The sequence below is a fragment of the Papaver somniferum genome, chromosome 3 (assembly GCF_003573695.1).
Source record: "Papaver somniferum cultivar HN1 chromosome 3, ASM357369v1, whole genome shotgun sequence".
Lineage (NCBI taxonomy): Eukaryota > Viridiplantae > Streptophyta > Magnoliopsida > Ranunculales > Papaveraceae > Papaver > Papaver somniferum.
In genome coordinates this window covers 31,044,486-31,070,872 of record NC_039360.1, presented here as the reverse complement: position 1 = coordinate 31,070,872, position 26,387 = coordinate 31,044,486, and the positions used below count along the sequence as shown (strand labels likewise).

General features: G+C 37.5%; 1 long non-coding RNA gene across 1 annotated transcript; it reads right to left on the bottom strand.

Annotated features, from left to right (window-relative positions):
- Positions 1-388: 388 nt before the first annotated feature.
- On the bottom strand, positions 389-2,683 carry LOC113361089. Its single transcript, XR_003364936.1, has 3 exons — positions 2,398-2,683; positions 1,357-1,447; positions 389-716 (listed from the first exon to the last, which is right to left on the bottom strand). It is a non-coding gene; the product is annotated as an uncharacterized LOC113361089 (long non-coding RNA).
- Positions 2,684-26,387: the final 23,704 nt, after the last annotated feature.

Here is a 26,387-nt window from a genome sequence, read left to right as displayed (position 1 = left end):
TATGCAATGAATAGCAAAATTCGGTTTTCCTAATTCCAATAAATGCTTGTCCAAAATTTCCGAAATCTCTCAATAGAAAATCTTCAATTAGTAAATGCACATTACTAATTTTTATTCTCTAGAGATATGCATTTAATTGCTGGTAATTAAAGCATATAAAACCAAAAACCTTAATTAAAAGATTCTCAATTTATTTCGGCACAAAATTTCCTTGAGTACTAAGGAATATTTTTGAACAATAAATGACAAGAGTAACTGTACGTGTTCAAAGTATGTTAACATCTTTTCACTGTAAATCCTTATTCATATTTTAATGGATATACACTCTTGGAATCGGTTATACCACACTTCCAAACAAATTTAGAATTGGTTCACCTGTATTCCAAGATTACTATGTGATTGATCAAATATCAAATCACATTCATGGGTTCAATCGGTTCTACCAATCACTAGGATCGGTTATACCTCAATGTGGAAATACTTGTGATTGGTCACACAAGTTACCAGAACCGATTACATCAACAAGTAGACTGTACGTGCGTTGCACGTCGGCAAATAATAGTCTTTGCAATTCATGTTCCAAAAAATATGATACACTACAATTAAAGAAAGTTATTCTCTTTATTATCAGGTAACACAACACTGCCTGTACTGCACCTAAATTTTATTTTCCGCCTCCACTCTTGCACGAATAGAATGTTTTCGCATCCTTTGACCTGTACTCTCCATGACGAAACAATGAACAAAATTATAAAAGAAAACAATATAATCAAGTAGCATGATATGGTCATTGGGTGTAATGAGGAATATCTAATAATCTGTCTAGTTATTTGACAGCCAGTGTCAGGTGATGGATCTGCTGGTTCACGCGTCTACAATCTGTTCGCGAATCATGTGCCTATGGGACATATAAGACTGCATATCTCTACCTCATAAGAATATTAGTCGTAGTGTTTCCGAAGGTGCCAAATTTAGCTTTAACAGATGAGACTTGTAAAGAGACTGAATGAGAACCATAATAGAAATGTAAATAATCAGTTGCATAGTGCTCTCCATGTAGATAGTAAGGGACATAATCTTGTGCTAAAGTATAAAACATAGCTATGAAAGCTGTAAATTTTATTTACATAACTACATGACTCGATGGAATCTCTTCATTGGTTTTTTTCAACTCTCGGAGCTATGACATACTTACTACAAAATTCAAATATTTTGTCAATTATAGTAACAGTAACAGGTCCATGTTGATTTCTTTTTCAGATACAAAATATCGATAAAGCTATAAGCTCCGTTTACTAAGCTAATGTCTAAAACATAACTACTCAAAGCTATAAGCTCTGTTGGCATTAGTTTTACCTTGAATCACCAAAAAGTGAAGATGTTTCTTCCAGGCTATGCAACATATCCCTTGCGACTGCGGAACAATTGTTTCTCTTTAATCCTGTGGCTAGAGCATTAGATAAAGTTAGATGATGATGATGAATGGCAACAAGACTCAATCCCAACCCAAACTTTTTGGATGGTTGGTTGTAGACAACCACTAAAGGTCTCACAACAAAATTGAAGAATCAATTTTACTAAAGTGTCTTAAGATTTGAGATTTTCACTTTGCAACCGGCTCTTAATCTGTAGTTTGTACTAATACACCTCAAATGTAAATGTCAGTCATAAAGTTCCAAAATGTATCTCTATTAGAAACTGAATTCCGTGACTCGATCTACCAGAACGATTGTGTCAATTGATGAGTGTCTATCAGTACTACTATTTCTTGTCATATCACAACTTTTATGTTACTGCAACTACTTTTGATTTGGGAGTCTAGCAATTGAATAAGTTATGTACCACATACAAAGTATTGCTTCTCTAAATGTAATCTGATAATGATGTGCATGTGTATTTGTAAGCAAAATGGTGCATACTTCATACTCCATTCTGAAAAATAGAGCACTCATTTTCTCATAATCATCTGTTTAAACCAATGTGTGTTAACAGTTGCTGCTCATAGCGGCCAACTGGCTAATTCGAATAATCTTCCCTTTCAAACATCCAGACCACAAATTCAAGATGGGAACTCACTAATCCATTATATATCAAATTTCATAAAAACCTAAACTCTAATTTAACATTGAACATTGCGGGAAAAAAAAAAGAATTGCTTCATACATCGATTTAGCTTAAATTCCAAATCGAGACTAGCCCTAGAATTAAATTATGTATACAACCAAAAGGGATTTTCAGCTACAAAACTGGGTGCAATCAAAGGAGACATTGGACCTTCAAATCAAGCAGCATATATATGTACCATGAGAAAGATAAATCCAGAATTTTACTTTCAATTTGCGACGTAATCGATAAAACTTGAAATTAACAATCCAAATTGGGATAGATGTAACATACCTGGAGTAAATTGAGGCACGCAATTGGAAGATTTAATGGGAAGTAACCATGTCTGCATAAGATTTAGCAGACATGCAATTGAGGCGATTTCCTTTCAGGCATAGCTCGGGAAATTGCGATGAAACGATTTCCAGAGAGCAAAATGAACTAACCGTGACTGCATAAGACAGTGGCAGTGATGCTGGTGATGATGATAGTGGTGGGGGACGGTGATGGTAACGATGGTTGGTGATGGAACTGAAGAGGAGAGAAATCGTTGCTTTCTGGAAAAGAAGATGGAGGGAATATTGGGGTAGTAACCAAAAAAAGGACACATACATTTTTTCTGTGACAGGAGTCTTATGTGGAATATTCCTGTCATCCAACCGTCCAACTTTGAAGATGGAATATTGGATGGCTGATGTGAGTTAGGTCGGGGGAAACATCACATGAAAGTAAATCCAGAAAAATGCACTTTTGGTGTCACCTCAGGGAAATTCCTCGGATATCTGGTAACAAAAAGGGGTATTGAGGTAGACCCCGCGAAGATTCAGTCTATAGTGGAAATGCCATCTCCGAAGAATTTAAAAGAAGTGCAAAAGCTCAATGGGTCCTTAGCAGTCTTGGACAGATTTATTGCCCGATCCTCGGACAAATGCAAACATTTTTTCAATATTCTCAAAAAATGGAGTAAGTTTGAATGGACCGAAGAATGCGAAGAAGCCTTCCAAAGAATCAAGGAACACCTGGCTTCAATTCCGATCCTGCAGAAGCCTGATCCTGATGAGGTTTTGGCATTGTACATAGCAGCGACAGAAGACGCAGTTAGCGCAGTTTTGGTCAAAACCAATACGAAGATAGAACATCCTATCTATTATGTCAGTAAGACCCTCAATTCTGCGGAAAGGAATTACACGAAGATCGAACAACTCATCCTGGCATTGGTATGGGCTACTCAAAAGCTGAGAACCTATTTCCTAACTCACTTCATCCGCGTCCCATGCAAAGCACCACTGGAAGCAGTCCTCAAAAGCGCGGGGAAAGTAGGTAGAATAGCCAAGTGGAACACCCACCTGGACCAATTCAACATCATTCATGAAATTCAACATTCCCAAAAATCTCAAGTTTTGGCGGATTTCTTAGCAGACCTCCCCCTAGACAACGATGAAGAGATTAGGGGAATGCCAGAAGCCGACGAGGAAAGCAAGGATCCAATTGATGTCCTCGAACCCGCGAGTCAAAGACAATGGGAAGTCTTCGTTGATGGTTCCAAAAATAAGGAAGGGGAAGGAATAGGCATTGTCATCACCACCCCAACTGGAGAAAGGATCGTACAGGCACTCAGGTTAGAATTCAAAGAGCATACTAACAACATCGTCGAATACGAGGCAGTCGTACATGCCCTCCGCTTAATAATAGAGATGGGGGTAACTGATGTAAGACTGAAAAGTGATTCGCAGCTTGTCATACGGCAAATAGGGCTTGAATACAATGTGTACGACGACACCCTCTCAGCTTACATGGCCTTGGTCCAAACATTAGCATCACAAATTATGTACATCAAGTTCCGGCACTTATGCAGAAGGGATCTCAGGCACGCGGATGCCCTAGCATATATATCATCCATGCTGAAGGACAAGAGTATCTAAGCTATCAAAATAACAAGAGTATACGAGCCTTCGATTGCATCACAATTTTCCTTTGCTACAAATCAAGATACGGTGGAAGAAAATATCGAAGATCAGGTGGGAGAAGACATCCGTGACGATTTTGACGAAGAAGATATCCTGTTAAGAGAAAATCAAGACGAAGATTTCAACAACGAAGATGATTGGAGAATGATGATCCATGCGTTTCTCAAGGATGGAACCTTACCCGCGGATCACAAACAAACCAGGAAAATACTCTCCAAAGTAGGAAGATATGATCTTCGGGATGGGATCCTGTACAAGAAATATTTCCTCGGACCGTTACCACGTTGCTTATCCAGGAAAGAGGGGCATCGAATTCTAAACGACATCCACTATGGTGACGCAGGGAATCATAGCGGCATGAGATCACTAGCCGACAAAGCAAAAATGCAAGGATATTACTGGCCCACAATGATACAAGATGCTGCAAGAATGTCCCGACGATGTGAAGAATGTCAGTGTTTCGCCAAAAAGATACATGCACCAGCAACAACGTTGAATTCTGTGGATAGTCCGTGGCCATTTGCAAAATGGGGCATATATATCGTTGGGCCTTTCATCGAAGGATCAGGGAAAAGACGATTTTTGATAGTAGCCACGGACTACTTCAGTAAATGGGTGGAAGCCAAAGCCTTAGCCAGGATCAGAGACGTGGACGTGTTTACTTTCATATTCCAAAACATTATTTGCAGGTTCGGCATACCAGCGGAAATCGTGTCCGATAATGGTAAACAATTACAGGGGAAAAACATAGACATGCTCTTCGACACTTTCAAAATAAGGAAAAACAAGTCCACCCCCATATACCCTCAAAGCAACGTACAAGAGGAAGCTACTAACAAGACCCTCGCCCTTATCCTCAAAAAGCAATTAGACAAGCACAAGGGGTGATGGTGTGAACAGATACACAATGTATTATGGGCATACAGGACAACACGAAGATCTGCCACTGGGGAGTCCCCATTTCTCCTCACTTATGGAGCTGAAGCAGTCATCCCAACGGAGATCCTCATGCCAACCACAAAGACCGAAGCATGGGAGAAAAATCTCACAACAGACATGATGTTAGAGAGACTGGACGACCTGGAAGGAAGGAGGGAAGCAGCATTGCAAAAGATGGAAAATTATCAACGGAGACTAGCGAGAGAGTACAAAAAAAGGTTAAGCTTCGAAATTTTGTAGAAGGGCAGTATGTGCTAAGAACAATCCCGCAGTATCAACGAGAGAAGAAATGGGGAAAGTTAGCACCTACATGGGGAGGACCTTTTATAATACACGACATTGCGGGAAACGGTTCCTACTATCTTCGCAATCTAAAAGGCGAGGTCCTCCGGAACCCTTGGAATGCTAAATGGCTCAAAACGTACTACCCATAGGAGCAGCGCAGCTTTGCATCTGCGTGAAGAATACCAGAAGAAGGCGGCAGCGTAACCGCTTTACATGTTTCTATCTCTGGACGAGGAGTAGCAGGCCTCAACCTATCAATCAAACAAACTTTTTGGGAAATCTTCAAGCAAACGAAATGGTCAAAAGGCCCGCTGGATGAACTCATGTACATTACATAATAAATTAACAATATTGGGGAAAGTAGTTAATCTACAATCTCTCAGGGCTCCCCTATCAGTGTCTATGAGTGTAAGACCAGGGGGAAGGCACCCAGCAGAAAGAGATACCCAACCAATTTTAAGACAGCGGGTCGACGGAATGGGTGCATGTAAATATTTTCAAATAAGCATTCCATATCCTAGAACGCTGCCTCGGCCCCCACCGTTTGGGAATCATCTGGCCTAGGATTCGCCAGCGGGGTGACAGGTCTCAAGACGATCACAAAGGTATTTACCTTCGGTGTCGCACCCAAACACTCTCAAATTTTTACAAAGCAAGTTATTTTTAGTTTAACACTTCACAATACTTAAAATAAAAAGATGAATTGATAACGCAGGTATGCCAAAAGGATGATCCATTTCATAAAGAGTTGATTACAAGATTCAGCAAATAAGATAAAGCAGGAAACACATCAAAAAATGATCCGAAATTATATAATCAACAAGGATCAACTTTCTATGACTAATAAAATAAATCTACTTGGACGATACAACTCCATCAACAGGGTTGTATCTGCAAGATGAAGGTACGCTACCACCTGAAGAGGGCCCAGAAGAACCAGGCAAGGGCGCGGGAAGAGGACGACGCGGATAATTCTTCACAAGACCATGTTCGAATTTAAGATCAAGTTCAATCTTATCTAGGACTTTGTTGGTCTCTTCAGCCAACTGACATCGAGCTTTATAAGTGATAACAGTGGTCCGCTGGTTGGCCTGAGACAGCAATGCAGATAGGCGTTCCGCCTCTTTGGAGGCAATCTCCGCTGCTTCCTCACGATACGCGGCCAACCCTTTGAAATAGTTGGCTTGTCCTTCTTGCTGCACTAAGGCAGATTGAGTCTTTTTAAGCTCATCATTTGCTGCGTGAAGCTGTCCCTCGAGTGCTGAAAACAAGAAATACCAAGGGGTTAAAACGAAGAAATAACAGAATCACACTCGATAAAACGAGGTTATACCTTCGACATTATCCGAAGCCTCTTCATACTCATTGACAACTGCGTCCCGAGCCTCATCAAGAAAGTCATATTCGTTGGATAGTTTCTTATAATCCGTTTGAAGGTTCGTAAGGGCAAATTGACTCGCGTCTAAGTCTACCTGCTTCATTGAATCCAAGTGACGAAGATGGTTGACTTCGTCATTCATCTCCCCCATCCTTTTATGGAGTCGATACACATTGACTTCAAGATCTCTTTCAGACTCCACTTGGCGAGCAACATCAGCTCGAGACACTGCTAGGGCTTTACTAAGAGCACCAACCTCGGCCCTAGCATTATATCTTTCCTCAGAAAGACGCAGCATACTATCCCTAACCCCAGGGACTAAGAAAGAACGAGCATGTTGTAACTCTCCTTCCAAAAAGCGCACTCTAGCCTCTAAGTCCGAAGCATGTTCTCGAGCATCACGCAGGTTGTCACGCGTCCATAGCAGCGTACCATTAAACAGACAACGGTCATGATTGTACTTATTTTGCATATCAACCATCAGTGTTCGCTTTTCACGCCACTCAGCTGTTAAGGCGTTGTGCTCATCAGCACGAGCATTCCACTTTACGGCTTCGCTTTTCAACTTACCCACCAACTCTGCAATACGGGATTTCTGTCGTTCCCTTTCTTTCCGAAGCCATATCAGCTCGGGGACTCCACCCACTGAAGATAGGGTGGGGAGACTCAGACAGAACACCAAAATACAGATAGGGAATCACGAGGAGTGAAAGATCCGTAAAATACGAACCTGTGAAGGACGAGACATTTCTACGAGTCTGCTCCAATTCGTTGCGGACTATAGCAAGTTCTGAACGAAGACTCTCCTCAGCGTTACCCAGCTGTTTTTTCCTTCAGACGGCCCCTCAGTTCATTTATTTCCACTTCAGCCGCAGACAGTTCCTCTTCTCTATGACGAAGCTTGGCCTCCAACTTTAAAGACTTTGCTTTGAAGAATTGGTATAGAACATGGTTACAATGTTCGCTCCTCATCATCTATGTCACAAAAACAAACATTATTATACCAAAGGGATCAGATATCACGAAGAATACAATGTTCGGATATCATGAAGAAAAAAAAGTACAAGGATTCACCTCTAAGACACGCTGCTGGGGAAAACCGTATTGGTACCCATCAGCTATGGCCATCATATCAGCAACAGAGGAGGGAGGGTCAACCACTAGGTTAGCTTCCGAAGCTCTCAGATTCTTCTCCCACATCTCAGCAACGCGGGCTTCAGAAGACAATTGCATCATCCGACGAGTATAAGCGTCGGAATTCTTCTCACCAGTGACCACTGGGGCAGGGTTAGGGACGAACATCAGGTTCTTCTTCTTAAGCCAAGCCAAAATGGCATCTTCACCTTCAGGCATTAGCGAGTAAGGGAAATCCTCTGAAGGAGACTCAACCGCAGACTTCCCCTTGGCGGTTATCTCCTCACCCGCGCAAGTCTCGACATTACCACCCTCAGCATGACCACCTGCGTTCTCAGCTTGCGTCAGTGGTACCTTCTTTGCCAAGATTCCCAAGCACATCCCAATCATCATTTGGGGAAAGCAATGAGAAGTCTTCGGCAAGACCCATGGCAGCATTCACATCAAAGGATTCCCCCGCGGAATATATCCTACCGAAAGAAAATTCAGGGGAAATAACGGGCAGAGTACCCACACCAACAATATCATCGCCAACAGGGGCAGATCCACCCCCGCCAGTACCACCAACGGTAATATTACCCTCAGACTCACCATCACCACCCGCGGCAACTTCTTCTTCACCATTACCACCTTCGTCATCAGGGTGAGAAGTGTCGGTACGCTCTTCTCCATCGGACATTTCTTCATCCTCACCATACCCTTCGTTTACGGGACTCGTAACCTCCTCATAAACCTCAGCCTCACCGGTAACCGCAGTAGTAGAAGATTGTTTGGGTCCAAGTTTCTTCTTCTTCGACACCTACAAACCAGTATACATCCCACAAAGGCTCATTTTTTCCCTCACTTCAAAAATGAAAATTATTTCAAGCAAGGAAAAAGGGGCAAATAGAATAGAGAATATAAGAAGAAACTATACCTTGGCAGCAACACCTCTTCGTTGGATGGGTAGCACCAGAACCCTCCTCCTCATCTCCATCAACGACATCAAGAGCATAAGGAAAATTCATGCCCGCGAAATTCGGACGCCAAGGACAGAAATCTCCATAACGAGCAGGAGGAGTTTCACGAGGCTTGCTATTTTCAGAAGGACGCCAACCGCGTGGACCCGGAATCCATCCATAAGCCCAAGGACCAACTACCTCAATAACAGTAGCATTCATTCATAATCATGGTCACGCTTAATCCTTTCACGAGCAGGAAAGAGTTTCCGTTTAGCAGATCCCTCAGTACCAGGAACATACTTCAGCTTGGCATCACTCACCTCACTCAAAAGACGAATTTCACCACGGGGAGCAGCAATATTACGAAGACTAACACTCCACGGCTTACGGTTTCTGCTGTTGACATAATCCCCAAAAGAACTGTTAAAATTCTGAGGAGTGTACCACTCTCTCTCAGCAGGATTTGGAACATAGCAGGTCATCATAGTCTCTCCCTTGCTTCGCAGGTAACATTCCTTCAGTGAACGAAGATAATTCCCAGATAGTTGTGACACGGAACGATTATGAGTGTTCGTGGAAGAGCCTTCGCGACTAGCCAACACGTCATAATAAAAGGAGTCACCCGACTTATATAGGGGCAACATGAGACCCGCCTCGAAGGCTCCAACCGTAGTCAACAGATGAAACTCGTCAAACTGATACTTAGCAAGGAGCTCGTAAGTGATATCATCGTCAGGGGCATAGAAGCGAACCTCAAAAGCTTGAAGTTCATGTTTTTCCTTGAACATCTCAAGATCAATATGCTTGAAAGTGACCTTCTTCTTACCAACTGAAATGCTGCGTATCACGGGGACAGTTTCTTCTTCGTCTGCGGAATCAGAAGTAGGACTCAATTCCGAAGCTTTCCTTTTAGAAGGAAGATTTTTAGACGGATCAGCTCTCGACATAGTACCCTTGGAGTACTTCCCTTTGAAAGAAACCGCGGGGAGGAGGCGGCAAAGATTTCTGCGGAGGCACTGAAGGAGGAGCCATTGAACGAAGGGGCGGAACATCCACTATTTCGTACGAGGAGGAGGAGCCCGCGTACTCCTAGAGTCATCACGAGGAGGAGCCTGCGTACTCCTAGAATCTTCACGAGGACGAGAAGGGGCGCGGTTTAACATACCTAGATCCAGAAGGACCCTTCGGCACATCCCCTTTCTTAGTAGGCACAACCTTCGCACCGGAGGAAGATGAAACCCTATGACCCCGAGGATCCGATTGCGAAGACTTGTAAGGACCTTCCCCAAGTGGAGATCTGTCAGAATCTCGACGCGGAGGGGATCTTGGCGGACTAGACGGCGGGGTTTGGTAAGGAGCCCGCGGACGATCAGACATATCTACAAGGAAACACAAAAACAGTTTAGAGAAGAATACGAGGAGATCACTAAAGATCAAAAAACCCATAATTGATGGTTCATCCGGATAAACATTAAAAACCCTAAGAAAAAAAATACTCCATCCAACTCCAGGGATAATACTTAGATAGACTCACAGACGTTGTAACAAAGAACAGGGGCAAGCATATATGCTTCGACATGTATGTTCTTCATCACAAAACCAAGAATACAGCAGCAGGAGACAAACGGGTAGATACATAGATAAATCAATGATGAACACTAATGAAAAACCCCATACCTGTATAGAAGAGGACGACAAGCACCAACCACAGTCGAAGAAAGGAGGATCGGAGATATCAAAAGATACAGGGGCAACAACAATCGAGAGCGAAAGAAACAGAAAATTGAATTGTTATCTTCCTCACAAGAATGATGATAATAAATGACTAAAGAACAAGAATAGAAAACAAGAAGAGGATGAACACTGACAAGAAGAGGATAAAAGTTTTTTTCACATTCTCTTTCCTATTTATGAAGCTAGAGAAGACAATAACTGCTCCTCGTACCAAGGAGCAGTTACGGGGAAAGTTAATGCAAAGTGGGAAACGTGTAGGACGACCTTTCTTCTTCAAAATTGCAAAATACGCCCAAGTCAGAAGAAGAGGGGCAAATTGTATGTACACCTTTCATCATCCACCACGTGTACAGAAAGAGACACGTGGAAGGCATGCAAAACAAGATATCAAAACATGATAGCAAGCATCTCATCAGAAGATGCCACCGGTCAGCAGATCTGACGGTCAGGGACAGAGGATCACAGAGGTATGATGGCTCAGAGGAGCACCAGATAATACCCCTTGGGTGTTATCACACCCAATCCCGAGGAAGATCCCAGATCAACGGCCGAGAGGAAGTTTGGCTGACACAGATGTGACCAGACAAAGAGACACTTGTCTGACACGAGCAGACATCCATCTACCCGCATTAAATACCAAAGAGATATACACGTGTCAATCAGCTCGTGGAAGAGGCGAGGATAATCCTTCGTATTCAAGCTCAGGCCGCAGCATATGCCGAAGACCTCTGCGTAATAGGCACAAAGCACAAGAAGATAAGATTACAACGGCGCCTCAGAAATGGGACCCACGTTCCAACCCTATAAATACCCCTCTCCACTAAGAGAGAAGGGGTCGACCAATTAGAGCAATTATAGGAGAATATAGGAGAGAGAAATAGGAAGAGTAAGTAATCCCCCTACTTCCGCAGACCTATGTATACTCTAAAGTCATTCGACTATCTTTGTAACCATTCAATACATAGTGAAACACCAGCCCCGTGGATGTAGGCCTTAGTGCCGAACCACGTAAATCTGTCTTATTTACATTTCAGCACCTTACATTCAGCGTTAAACTTCATATGCTTTACATTTATACTTGATTCTTGGTTTATTCCTTTATACGAACATTATTTATGATAATATTCGACTAGACAATGACAAGCCCGAAGTCTTCGAGTCGATGAATCGATATAATCATCCCCTTTACGCATACGACGTACAATTCTAGAATTAGGATGTATGCGAGTATTGTTTGTGAACACGTGGATGGCTTCGTGATTTATGTGTTCACATTGTAATAGTTGGAGGTGTTTGAAACAAATAAAATATTTGTGTGATCTTGGTGTGGTAAGGCTTCCTCTTCACTATGTTGTTGTAATGGTTGGAAGTATTTGAATTTGATATTTGTGTGATCTTGGTGTGGTAAGGCTTCCTCTTCACTTTGTTGTTGTAATGGTTGGAGGTATTTGAATTTGAACTGCAATGTATTTCTATATTTTTCTATTGTGAGTATGTTTTTTTAGTAATCCTTGGACCTAACTAACCTTGAAAACAGGCTTACGAGGATAGGATTGTCTGAGTCTTATTAAGTACACAACCTAGATTGCCCTAGACGATGTGGGACTATTTAACAAGTCTTTCTTAAAAAACAATTGTGCGCTAGATACTGAGCGAATCTTTATTACTCCCACCATCAAACAGACAAACCCAATAGCAATAGAAGTGTCGGGATAAGCCCAAAGTTAACCTTCGTCAACTTGGGGAAGCACCAAAGGTGGGAAAGAAAAATAAATGTTTTTGTTAGAGAATAGCTCGGTTGAACCCACCAAGCGTTGGTATGTCAAGTTTGGTTGTAATATTTTAGTGAATAAAAACTCATGTTAAGAGTCGCTTGATTATGTATTAGAGTCAACTTCGTATAGGTTAGCTTGAAAGTTTTAGGATAATGAGACTTTACAAGTATTGCGGAGACTTGAAGATGTGAAGAAGCAAGGAGCTACAACGACAACATCATCCTTCCACTTGAGGTTAGTGATATTTGACTTGAATTGTTTCATTCCCTAATGTATCTTTCAAGTCGTGCATATTGAAAACAAAACTGTGAAGCATGATTGAACTCTAGATAGACATAATATTAAGGAATACAATACGAGGTTTATTGCTTAACCATCTCCATAATCATTTGAATGCTATTGTGATTATGTATGCGTATGAGGTAAGGATTTCATCCTAGGGAACAATGTTTACATGTGTTCTAAGGAAGTAAATTCATGAACTTGGTTTGTGAATCGAAAAGGAAATCGCCAGGTGTTATTGGTATTGTTATTCAATGCATATCTTTTGAACAACCAACATGTGTGATTAGTATAACCGTTCATGACTTGTTTGTGTTCTTGGTAAAACTATTCACAAAGGCCTGACTTATGTATTGGTATGACTTTTATTAGTGAAGCTGATCTTAAGTAATCACCTGAGATGGTATGATCGAGTTTGTGATTTTATGTCTGACCAAATCTGGGTAAAGAGGAACCGATCCTAGTAAGAGGTGCAGTACATCACAAAGGGGAATCAATCCTTGTATGAGGTGCAGAAAGTTTATAGCATAAAAGGGAACCGATCCTATGGACATGTGCAACATGTTTTTAGGCAAAGGGGAACTGATCCTATGGACATGTGCAACACATTAAAGTTAGATACCATACATATGTGGGGAACCGATCCTAGTACCTAGTCAACCGAATTTTAGAAAGCTAGTGTGACTATGCACAATACTCACATGGAGGTAGAATCGAAACTTGTTTTGATAGAACCGTTACACCCATGGTTTGTAATTGAATGTTGTTTAATCAATCACATAGTTCTTGAAAGTTAGATGAACCAATTCTAAACTTGTTTGAAAGTGTGGCAAATCGGTTTCAAGGTTGTAAGTATGAAAAAGGACTTACAAAGTAAGGATGTCGACATACTTCGATCACGTGCTGTGAATGTTTATATTTAATTGTTCAAAGTTATTCCTTAATAGCTAAGGGAAGAGAATCCTAGGACCGAAACATAAATAAGTTAAGAATATTTTAATTAAGGTTATTAATTTCATTTTTATGAAAGTAAGAATTAGTAATGTGCATTTACTAATTAGAGATTTTCTGAGAGATTTCGATCATTATTTTTGGGCAGAGCATTTCCAGGAATTATGGAAACAGAATTTGTGCTTGAATATCTTGAGAATATTTTCGATTTTGGAAATTCCTTGGTTTCCAAACTTCCTAGTCTATAAATACTTGAAGTTTGCATTTCTAGCAAACTAATCCTTCATAATAGCAAACTACCTCTTGTTGTGCTGCTACTGGTGAAGCCGCCTATTCGGAGAGGAGAGTAACCTAATTAGGCGAAATCTCTTACGACCGCTCGGTTTAAAGTCTTCTTTGGGATTGAGAAGCTCTATTAGTGCCGTTGGTGGGAAACTAGATAATTGCGGTTTATCTTTTGTTTTCGATTGATTTGATTGACTAACAGTGGTTGAACTTTGATTGCACCTAGTTTGTTTATGCTTGAGCATATTCTCTTCTGATATAAGATTCAATCAAACTAGTTCAGAGTTTCAACAGGGATCTTTAGACTGTTTGTAGTTCTAAAGACGATCTTGTGATAATACATTGTTAACATACTCCGTTATGTGCGTGATTGATCACAAGAGATTCAAGTTGTTGTGTGCAGGTATTTATTGAAGATCTAAGAAGATTTGAAGACAAAGAAGATATTGAAGATTTCTGAATTGGGGTTCATAATCTTTGGTGTGCACAATACTTGTTTCGGTAAAAAGAGGATCCAATTAATAATCGGTTTTATCCTTGTGATATAATTGGATTGATTAATTGAGTAGGTCGACATCAACACAATTCTTTGGATTAAGAGTGTTGATTGCAAAATCTTAACGATTACTTCGGTAATTGAACATAAGATAGATCTAAGGACCTGACGAAGGAGTTTATGTTAAGATAAACAGAAGAGCCTTTGTCCGACTCATATCACTTGGTTGAAGAGAGTTGATACCAAACAAATTTGTTGTTCCTTTACTGTTTGGAATACGAACCAAAGGAATTGTTCCAAGTACGTGACTTATTTATAAGTTGGAGGCGTGGGAATACAGATGAAACTAGGTGAACTATAGGTTTAGTTTCTTGGTCTCAACTATACGAAGTTAGGTGTAATTTTGTGTAGCGGCTTAATCCTGAGAATATTCAATCCTGGGAAAGGTCCCTGGGTTTTTCTGCATTTGGGGTTTCCTCGTTAACAAAATCTTGCTGTGTCATTTACTTTTATTTTCCGCATTATAATTGTTTTATTATAATTAAAGTAAATTACACAAACGTTAATTCCTATTTACTTGTGTTTGGTTAAGTCCGAACCTTTTTATCAAGTAAACATACCTCGTTGTTATATTGTCTCGATCTCGTATCCATAGACGATCACACGAAGTGTGAACCGATTAGTTACATTGTCTTGACTCAGTCCATAGACAATTACTTTCGGAGAAATGACTTATAGGTAGGAAAAGTTTTAGATTGAGGTATTTTTGGGTACCCTCATCTTTTCAATTGGTATCAAAGCAGGAAAACACGAAAAAGATCTAACAATTTGTGTTTGGTGCGATCCAACCTGTAAGAAATTGAATCTAATGTCTGATTCATTTAACATTAAGCAAGAAGATGATATACTTCTGAAAATATGTTTGTATTCAAAACCTGATAAACATCTCTGCACTGTTAGTTCACTAATGGAACACAACTCAAGAAATATTAACCATGATGTGTTAATAAGAAAACAAATTATTGTGGAAAACAAGTCAGATTCAGATGACAGTGATGAGATTAAGTTTTTCATAAAGCTTGCTGAAAAATATAATCTAAAGGATAATATCTATTATCCATCTGCCGAAAAGATCGTCAGATAATTCTTGATTCATGAACATGCTGAATCTAAAGGAATTGAACTTGCTCAAGCCAAAGGAGTTATATTAGTTAAAACAAGGATATGTGATTCTAACCTCCAGAATCTCTTAACCAATATACAACATTGTGATTCTAATTATCTAACCACTCACAAGAATCATGATGGATGCGTTTCTAGGGGTAATCTTATGACTAGTATCAGGTCAAGACCATTTATCATCCATGATGACAATGATTATCTCTCAAACAGAAGTAAAGATCAACTCTTACACACAAAAGGGAATGATTTCAGATCATGATGTTTAGTTTTTGATCAACTGTCTGAGATTGAATCCAGGAAACAATCACATCAAATGATGATGTCATATTCCAAGAAATTCCTGGGTCGATATAAGAGTTCTGGTTATTTCACAACTCAAAAAACTTCAAGTCACGATTATGATTTTGATCATCGAGCTGATTATTCTATTAAATCAGATCACTCCAGCTGTGACACAGTGAAAGAAGTTTATTCTTGGAAGAATCCCAAAAGGATAGATATTAAAAAATATCATGATGGATCATGTTCCATAAATTCTGAGCTATCACTAGCTCATCCCAACAACTGATGTTGGCCTTTGAAATTTCCCTAGATGTGCTCAATCCAAATAAAAAGGGAAATTCTTAAAAGGAGCACAAGAATTTGAAGAACGTATAATTTTATACTCTTGAATATCTAAAGTATTTTTATAATACTTGGAATATCGTTCTATCTTTGGGAAGTTCCTGACAAAAGTTTTTGAAAAATATTTTCAGAACCTCTAGGTCATACTGTTTCGGAAAAACTCTTATGTTGTTTCCAAAAGTGTATATTTTCATATCGCGATTAGGTATTTCAGTCTTGGAAACCAAGTTTGAATTATTATATAAACCATCGTTTGGACCGATACTCTTCTATGTTTTGTTTACGGTCAAAGATGGGTGAAAATACTATTGAAATTGAATCTCAACTTCGAAAACTTGAGACCTTTCCAGTTGAGTTCAAGTGTTATTTCTCAAATGAACATAAAAAGAATCATATTTCTTTTGAGCTTATGCTTATGTTAATGGGGGACTTTGAAGTCGCTCGCGAGCTTTTGGAAACTGCAGTAGTGAATGAGAAATTCCTCGAATCAAACCTCTTGAAGTCGGTTGTGGAATTGAATCTTCTGAAACAAAGACTCAATCATCTGAAAGAGAAGAGAAGACCCAAGAATCAAATCACCGAAGAATCTTCGGTAAATAATGAGAAGTTTTCTAGAGATTAAGTTATAATGTAATACTTAATCTAGTAAAATAGACATCAATTTTTGATTTCTTTCAATGATTGTATTGGTCTATTATGAATAAAATTATTTGATTTATAATTTTTCTTGTGATAGTTTTTGGTTTACATAGCTTGTGCTTGAATGCTTTTATCTTATTGCTATGTATGTTTATGGGATGTTTGATTTCGGTTTTCTAACCTTGATATTTGATCTCATAATATTGTGAACCCTTGTGGTTTGGGTGACTTTTTGATTTAGCAGGATTAAGTTCTAGCCCATGTTGGTAGGCTTTATCAAAGAATCATGAGGGGTTCTGGTAGAAACAATATGTGAAAAAGTCTCAATATGTTGAATCGGTTTTGCTTTAGCATAAAAGCATATGTGTTTCGACGGTTTTCAACTTTTGCTTTCAATTGTTGAAACCGATTTTCAACCTTTCTCTGGTAAAGGTTGGTTGTTGTTATTCTTTTGTTTTTGCATAAGGATGACAACATGATGATATTTCGATATCAGTTCTCCCTGAACGAAGATGCAAACTTATTGGAGAAGTGGATGCGAAATTTGAGGTAAAAATCTTGTTAGTTAATTGTTTTCCTGTTTAAGAAAATCCTGAGTTTATTCCATATATATTTATTGCTTTTGCTTAACAAAATTTCTGTGCAATTGCGGCTTTAATGTCTATGTTGTTTCAATTGCTTCTGGTTAAGGTGAATAATTATGCAAGTTGATTTATTTGGTTTGTATGAATTATTTATGGCTTAACGAAAGAAAAGGTTTACGGGATGAGTTGTTTAGTCCAATTCGATTCTGGATAAGAGAAACTAAGTTAATTCTGATCTTAGTTAGACTTATCGAAGTGAGGTTTCGGTTATTCAAGTCTAAACGAATGCCTTAACAAGAAATGCTAGTTAACTAACCTAGTACTTGTCTTGTTTAAAATTGAAAGGTCTAAGTTTATGGATAATTAGAACCTGATGAGAAAAATAAAGTTATCTTTATTTTGGTCTTATCAAATAAGCGATTGTTTTTATGCAATCGGCTTAGCAAAGGAACTAAGGTGCTTAGTTAATTTTTGGTTTTATAAAATAAAATGTAAAAATTGTTTCGGACAATTGTTTCCTTGATAACATATCAAAATAAAACTACTTGTAGTTTCGGTTTTGATATTGGTTATCAGAATATGGTGTGTGGAACCCTCGTGCTTAACTCTATAGGTTGCAAGTCTATTTTGAGATTTGTAAAATTCTTTTCGTGTTGTCCTTTATTTTTTCGTTTCTTTGTCATTTTGTGACAAAAAGGGGGAGAATTATATGGAGTAAACAAGTGATACTAGCATTGATTTTATATTGATTGGTATCACTAAAGAAAAGAACATTGGTTCTTAAACTTTTATCTAAACGAAAGAGTGAAAGCACAGACTAAGGGGGAGTAACATATCATATTAATTGGTATAACAAAGACGTGCGGATTGAAAATCTACCTATCTTCGTTAGGGGGAGTATTAGCTTTGTTATTATAATGTCAACATCGACATTTTTAAGGATTGAATGTATGCAGATTATTGTGCTGTTGAATCCGGGAATCAAGCGTATGTGTAATGAATTCTTGTAATTTGTTTATCCATATGATGTGAGAGTTTTGTCACTGAAATTGACAAAGGGGGAGATTGTTAGAACATAGCTCGGTCGAACCCACCAAGCGTTGGTATGTCAAGTTTGGTTGTCATATTTTAGTGAATCAAAACTCATGTTAAGATTCGCTTGATTATGTACTAGAGTCAACTTCGTATAGGTTAGCTTGAAAGTATTAGGATATTGAGACTTTACAAGTATTGCGAAGACTTGAAGATGTGAATAAGCAAGGATCTACAACGACAACATCATCCTTACACTTGAGGTTAGTGATATTTGACTTGAACTGTTTCATTCCCTAACGTATCTTTCAAGTCGTTCATATTGAAAACAAAACTACGAAGCATGATTGAACTCTAGATAGACATAGTATTAAGGAATACAATACGAGGTTTATTGCTTAACCATTAAACTTTGTAGATAAGACATCTCCATAATCATTTGAATGTTTTTGTGATTATGTATGGGTATGAGGTGAGGATTTCATCCTAGGGAACAATGTTTACATGTGTTCTAAGGAAGCAAATTCATGAACTTGGTTTGTGAATCGAAAAGGAAATCGCCAGGTATTATTGGTATTGTTATTCATTGCATATATTTTGGACAACCAATATGTGTGGTTAGTATAACCGTTCATGACTTGTTTGTGTTCTTGGTAAAACTATTCACAAAGGCCTGACTTATGTATTTGTATGACTTTTATTAGTGAAACGGATCTTAAGTAATCACCTGAGATGGTATGATCGAGTTTGTGATTTTATGTCTGACCAAATCTGGGTAAAGAGGAACCGATCCTAGTAAGAGGTGCAGTACGTCACAAAGGGGAATCGATCCTTGTATGAGGTGCAGAAAGTTTATAGCATAAAAGGGAACCGATCCTATGGACATGTGCAACATGTTTTTAGGCAAAGGGGAACTGATCCTATGGACATGTGCAACACATTAAAGTTAGATACCATACATATGTGGGGAACCGATCCTAGTACCTAGTCAACCGAATTTTAGAAAGCTAGTGTGACTATGCACAATACTCACATGGAGGTAGAATCGAAACTTGTTTTGATAGAACCGTTACACCCATGGTTTGTAATTGAATGTTGTTTAATCAATCACATAGTTCTTGAAAGTTAGATGAACCAATTCTAAACTTGTTTGAAAGTGTGGCAAATCGGTTTCAAGGTTGTAAGTATGAAAAAGGACTTACAAAGTAAGGATGTCGACATACTTCGATCACGTGCTGTGAATGTTTATATTTAATTGTTCAAAGTTATTCCTTAATAGCTAAGGGAAGAGAATCCTAGGACCGAAACATAAATAAGTTAAGAATATTTTAATTAAGGTTATTAATTTCATTTTTATGAAAGTAAGAATTAGTAATGTGCATTTACTAATTAGAGATTTTCTGAGAGATTTCGATCATTATTTTTGGGCAGAGCATTTCCAGGAATTATGGAAACCGAATTTGTGCTTTATTGAATATCTTGAGAATATTTTCGATTTTGGAAATTCCTTGGTTTCCAAACTTCCTAGTCTATAAATACTTGAAGTTTGCATTTCTAGCAAACTAATCCTTCGTAATAGCAAACTACCTCTTGTTGTGCTGCTACTGGTGAAGCCGCCTATTCGGAGAGGAGAGTAACCTAATTAGGCGAAATCTCTTACGACCGCTCAGTTTAAAGTCTTCTTTGGGATTGAGAAGCTCTATTAGTGCCGTTGGTGGGAAACTAGATAATTGCGGTTTATCTTTTGTTTTCGATTGATTTGATTGACTAACGGTGGTTGAACTTTGATTGCACCTAGTTTGTTTATGCTTGAGCATCTTCTCTTCTGATATAAGATTCACTCAAACTAGTTCAGAGTTTCAACAGGGATCTTTATACTGTTTGTAGTTCTAAAGACGATCTTGTGATAATACATTGTTAACATACTCCGTTATGTGCGTGATTGATCACAAGAGATTCAAGTTGTTGTGTGCAGGTATTTATTGAAGATCTAAGAATATTTGAAGACAAAGAAGATATTGAAGATTTCTGAATTGGGGTTCATAATCTTTGGTGTGCACAATACTTGTTTCGGTAAAAAGAGGATCCAATTAATAATCGGTTTTATCCTTGTGATATAATTGGATTGATTAATTGAGTAGGTCGACATCAACACAATTCTTTGGATTAAGAGTGTTGATTGCAAAATCTTGACGATTACTTCGGTAATTGAACATAAGATAGATCTAAGGACCTGACGAAGGAGTTTATGTTAAGATAAACAGAAGAGCCTTTGTCCGACTCATATCACTTGGTTGAAGAGAGTTGATACCAAATAGATTTGTTGTTCCTTTATTGTTTGAAATACGAACCAAAGGAATTGTTCCAAGTACGTGAATTATTTATAAGTTGGAGGTGTGGGAATAAAGACGGAACTAGGTGAACTATAGGTTTAGTTGCTTGGTCTCATTTATACGAAGTTAGGTGTAGTTTTGTGTAGCGGATTAATCCTGAGGGTATTCAATCCTGGACAAGGTCCCGGGGTTTTTCTGCATTTTCGGTTTCCTCGTTAACAAAATCTTGTTGTGTCATTTACTTTTTTCGCATTATAATTGTTTTTTTATAATTAAAGTAAATTACACAAACGTTAATTCTTATTTACTTGATAAGTGAATCCTATTGTGTTTGGTTAAGTCCGAACCTTTTTATCAAGTAAACATACTTCGTTGTTATATTGTCTCGATCTTGTATCCATAGACGATCACACGAAGTGTGAACTGATTAGTTGCATTGTCTCGACTCAGTCCATAGACAATCACTTTCGGAGAAAGAACTTATAGGTAGGAAAAGTTTTAGATTGAGGTATATTTGGGTACTCTCATCTTTTCAGTTTTTAAGAGTGTAAATCACAAATTGATGGAAAGTGAGAAGATTCTGAAGAAGTTTGGTTTAAAAAGGACATTTTCTGCTCCAATAAGAAAAAAAGAAACAGTATGATGCCAAATCAAATAAAATCCTGATAATAAGCTCTAGTTATTAAACATAGTGTTTATTAATAACATGCTCAGATTAATAATAACATGCTCAGTGCCCTTCCTTCTTATGATGAAGTTAAGAAAATAGTGGTTGATATGAAGCCATACTCACTCCTGGACCAGATGGCTTTCCTGCTAGATAATTTTATCATATTATTAGGGATACCATAGGACAAGATGTAGTTAACATGGTTGTTTCTTTCTTTGAATATCAGCATATTTTAAAATAGTTTAATTATAGTTTTTACTACTCTTAATCCTAAAACCAATTGTCCTAAGACAACAATGGAATTTAGACCCATAAGCTTATGCAATGTTGCTTATAAAATTATTTCAAGGCTCCTTGCGTCAATTGATTGAAAAGGATTTTCTATAAGGTAATTGCACCTAACTAAACTGCTTTTATTGTTGGTAGACTTATCCAGGATACCATCATTATTGCTCATGAAATGATTGATTCTTTGGAAGAAAAAAAAAAACTCAAGCTAAAGATGGGGGTATTGCCATTAAACTTGATATGTCAAAAGCATTTGACATAGTTGAATGATCTTTTTAGATTTCTTACTTGAAAGCGCTTGGTTTTCTGACTTTTGGTGTAATATGATTGAGCAGTGCATATCAATAGTGTCAACATCTATTTAATGGAGCTCCAGGTAAGTTATATTATCCCCAAAGAGGATTGATACGGGGATATCCATTATCTCCCTATCTATTCATCATTTGTATGGAAACTTTTTCTAGAGCCCTCAAAACATTTGAGGATTCTAATTTAATTCATGGTTTCAAAGTTACAAAGGATAGTCCACCAATCAGTCACTTGTTTTTTTGCAGATGATTGTTTAGTCTTCATAAAAGCTCGAAAGTTAATCATTTAGCCTCTATTATTAACCAGTTTAGCGAATTTTCAGGTCAAGCTGTCAATTTTAACAAGTATGGTGTTGCTTTTAGCCCTAGAGTCCCAGGTGATATAAAGAACACAATTTCCAGTATCCTGCAAATTAAGAGAATGGCATTATAATAAAAATATCTTGGTGTGCCACTCTTACTGCAAAGAGACGGGTCTCAGTCCTTTTCTCACTTGATTGATGAATACAAGGTTAGTCTAGCTAACTGGAAAGGTAAGTTTGTTGCCCCACCAGGTAAAACTGACCTCATTCGATTTGTCTTAGGAAATATGGCCAACCACCATCTTGTTGTTTTTCCTATGCCTAAGAAAATCACAAATAAAATATATTTTGTTCAAATGAATTTCCAGTGGGGTAAGGATGAAAAACGGGGTGGTATATATCCTAAAAAAATAGTTAGATGTTGCTCTGCCTAAAGCTCTAGGAGGCCTTAACATTATAAGAACAAATATATTGAATCTAGATCTTCTAATTAAATTAGCTTGGAGAATGCTCAATCACCAAGATGAGTTGTGGGTAAAACTTTTGAGCTGCAAATATTTTAGTAATACTAATCCCCTTAATGGTGTTGTTGCTTCACATGGTTCTTGGGTCTGAAAGAGCATCAGTCAAGGCCTTGAAATTGTTAAAAGACTCTATGTTTGGGAGATTGGTGATGGAGAAAATATATCCATTCGGAAGGATAATTGGATACCGAATGGAAACAAACCACCAGATTCAACCAACTATTCTACTAATACGCAACAAGTTAGTCATAGATAAAGATACTCACTCTTTGAAGTTAGATACTCTATTCTCGACATCCTTTTTGATGAGGATACTATGAATAACATAACCAAAATTAGAATCCCTTTCAATGGGTGTGATAAACTTAAATGATCCCCTGCTCATAACAGATTTTTCTTAGTTAAAACTGCTTATAATGTTATACTAGATGAATCCTTATTTCAGTGCCCTATTATAAAGATAAAACTTCCACCTAGAATACAACTTTTCATGTGGAAGTGTCTTTACTCTTGTCTTCCTACTAAAGAGATATTACCTTGAATAACTATACATAAAAATGCTTCTTGTTCTCTATGTGATAATGATATTGAGTTTGTGCAACATCTCTTCTTGGAATGTCCTATTGCCACTAATATATGGACTAGGGTTAATCTTAATCTATATCAATCTATTAGCAATTATAATCTCCATGAATATCTATGTACTATTTTTAATGCTAATAATGCAGGTGTGCATTTTGATCTTAATAAGTTTGAATGTACCTGTTTTGTAACACGGTATAGTTGGAGGGGAAGATCTTCAAAGAATTTTGATAATATTCAAATTGATATATCTAGCATTTATGATAACATTATCAAACATCTTGAGGAATGACACAATTCCTTATCAAACTCTGGCAACCTGGGTAATAATAATCAAGAGAGACATACCTGGCACCCTCCTTTAGATAATGTGGAAACAATAAATTTTGATGCTTCTTTCATTGACAACTCAGTTATATCTGGAATTGGTCTAATCTCTAGAAATTTTGAAGGTAATTGCAATAGAGTGCGATGCATCCCAACAAATGCAATAGATGCAGAACAAGCTGAAGCTCTAATTTACTATTTAAAAAAATTTAAACATAGTATTTGAAGAAACTCATGAGAAATTGTCCTATTCTAAGACATTAATAAAACCTAAACATGAAAGGAAACATATTAGCAGAGTATTCGTACACGGATAAAGGCACTTTAGTTTCCAAGCAGCGGTACAAAAGCTTTACCACATTTTCGGGGTTAATTTGAGTTAAGATTACAACCTTATGAACTGCTTAACTAGATTGATCTGGTCAAATAACTTGGACTTTTTTTATGGAGACTACATGTTTATCAGGAAATATCCCCTTATGTGGTCTCTGATATCTTAGATTATCAGATCTCCATTGGATTCTTATAGGCGATCTTAACTTTGTTCTTTATTCTTATGAAAAAATTGGTTGAAATAATCCCTAGTCCTATGAAATTACCTTTACATTTGTGATTATTGATGCTTGTGGATCATAGACATTGGGTTTGAGGGGATAATATGATAACTTGGTCTAATCATAGATGAGTGGTTCTAAATAAACCGTGGTTTTGCGCCATGGGAAAACCGCCCACTCACAGTGGATGGGCCCCACCACAGAAGAAAACAGGGGATGGTTTTGGGACCTATCCAGTGGGAGCGTGGGGTTTTCCCATGTTTTATTTTTGTACCAACACATGAATCTTCACTTCATTTTTCAGCCGATAAACTCTCCTCCATCTAATGACGAGAAGACTTTCTTATTAGATTCGCAAATCTTGTTATAATAATTACCATAATAAAATCTTGTTGTAGTAATTATAAAAATCACTAGGAAATTGCTATAGTTGTAGAAACCATAGAAACAAATTTTTATTGTTCACTTTCAATACGTATAGAGATTATTATTATAGATGATGATGCATGCTACGTGAAACATAGAATTTACACATGCAAGGCACCCGTCAGTTACACCTTTAGAATGAAAATGTGGTCATCTTAGAGCATCTCTAATGTAAGTGGTCAAGGTCTTAAAAAAACATGACACCTAGGATTTAGCACATTTTTTCACCAAAATTCCATCTTCATTGCAAGGGTCAAGGTCGTTGGGAAAATAATACGGATAAGTGGGGGTGAAGGAAAAAATCGATATTTGACCTTCTCAATGACCTTGGGTTTTATTCCACTTCATCATATTTGTCTCTATATCAAATTAAAATTTGTTAGATAAAACCTTGAGGATTAGAGCATCTCCAATGCAAGAGATAAAGGTGACCTTTTCCTCCAAATGTTCATCTCCAATGCAAGGAGTCAAAATTATAAAGAAAGATGACGTGGCTAAGTGAGGGTAAAGGAGAAGAGTCCAATTTTGTGCACCTGCGGGTACACATTCCTCCTATCGCTATTAGTCGGACTTAACAGAGAGTTCAATCGTTTACAAAATTATTTTCCTTTTAGAGGTTTAATTAAAATAAAATTATATTATATTTTATCTCTAACTTTTTCTATTTTCTTATTAAATTATCTCTATGTTGTTTCTAACTTTCAATATATTCCATGAAACATCGAAGTTCATAAAATTTGGTAAAGAAACAGAAACCACCCAAAATTGATTATGATACTGAGATCAATATAACTGATAAGATCATCTAACCAACAATTAAAATCTATACTCAAATCCAAACAGTTGTACGGATGTTAATGAGCTTTATGATTTTGTTGCCTATTGGTTAAAATTTTATGGTTTTATAGTTGAATTCATTTATTTCTTTCCTCTTTATGGTTTTATATTTGAATTCATTTATTCTTTCCTCTTCAACTATTCTAAATTTATTCAACAAACGTATTTGTCAAAACCCACATTTTAATATTTTGAGTAATCAATCTATCAAATTTCTAATAATTAATAATAATCAATATTTTTCTTTATCCATTTCATCAAAAAAAAATCCTTGCAAATTTCCACCTTGGCAATTCCATGTCATTACCTGGCCATTAACCAGAGTTTTTGGCCCTTTCTGAAACTTCTTTTTAATATAAAAATATATGGAAGTCGAAATCACATCTCTATACGAACTAATACCAAACTGTCTACACACACATATAATCAAGGGAATCACAACTCACATACATATGATCCGAGTATCCAACCTATTTTTGTACAAAGTTATGCTATTTCCATCCAAGTCTACTAATGTGACAAAGGACTTAACAACTACATAAACAATCACTTAACTACAAGATTTTTTAAAAAAGAAAACAATGTAATTGGGTGAAAGACCAAATATTTGTTTACACACAAACGTAGTTTTAATGGGATTGTCTTCTTGTTTTATGATGTTCTAGATGAAATCAGAAGATAGTTAAAGATTTGTTGAGTATAATCAAGATCATTTTTTTTTCTACCAAGTTGTACAAAGAAAAGATACAGAAATGAAAAGACGGAAGCCAAAAGAAAATAACAGTATTAATTGAAGGTTCGTGATTTCCGATGTTTTTTCTTAAAACAATTTAACAATGAAAAGGATATTAAAAATTAGACAATAATGGAAAATATTCAGCAACTAAGGAGAGGAGGAACATGCA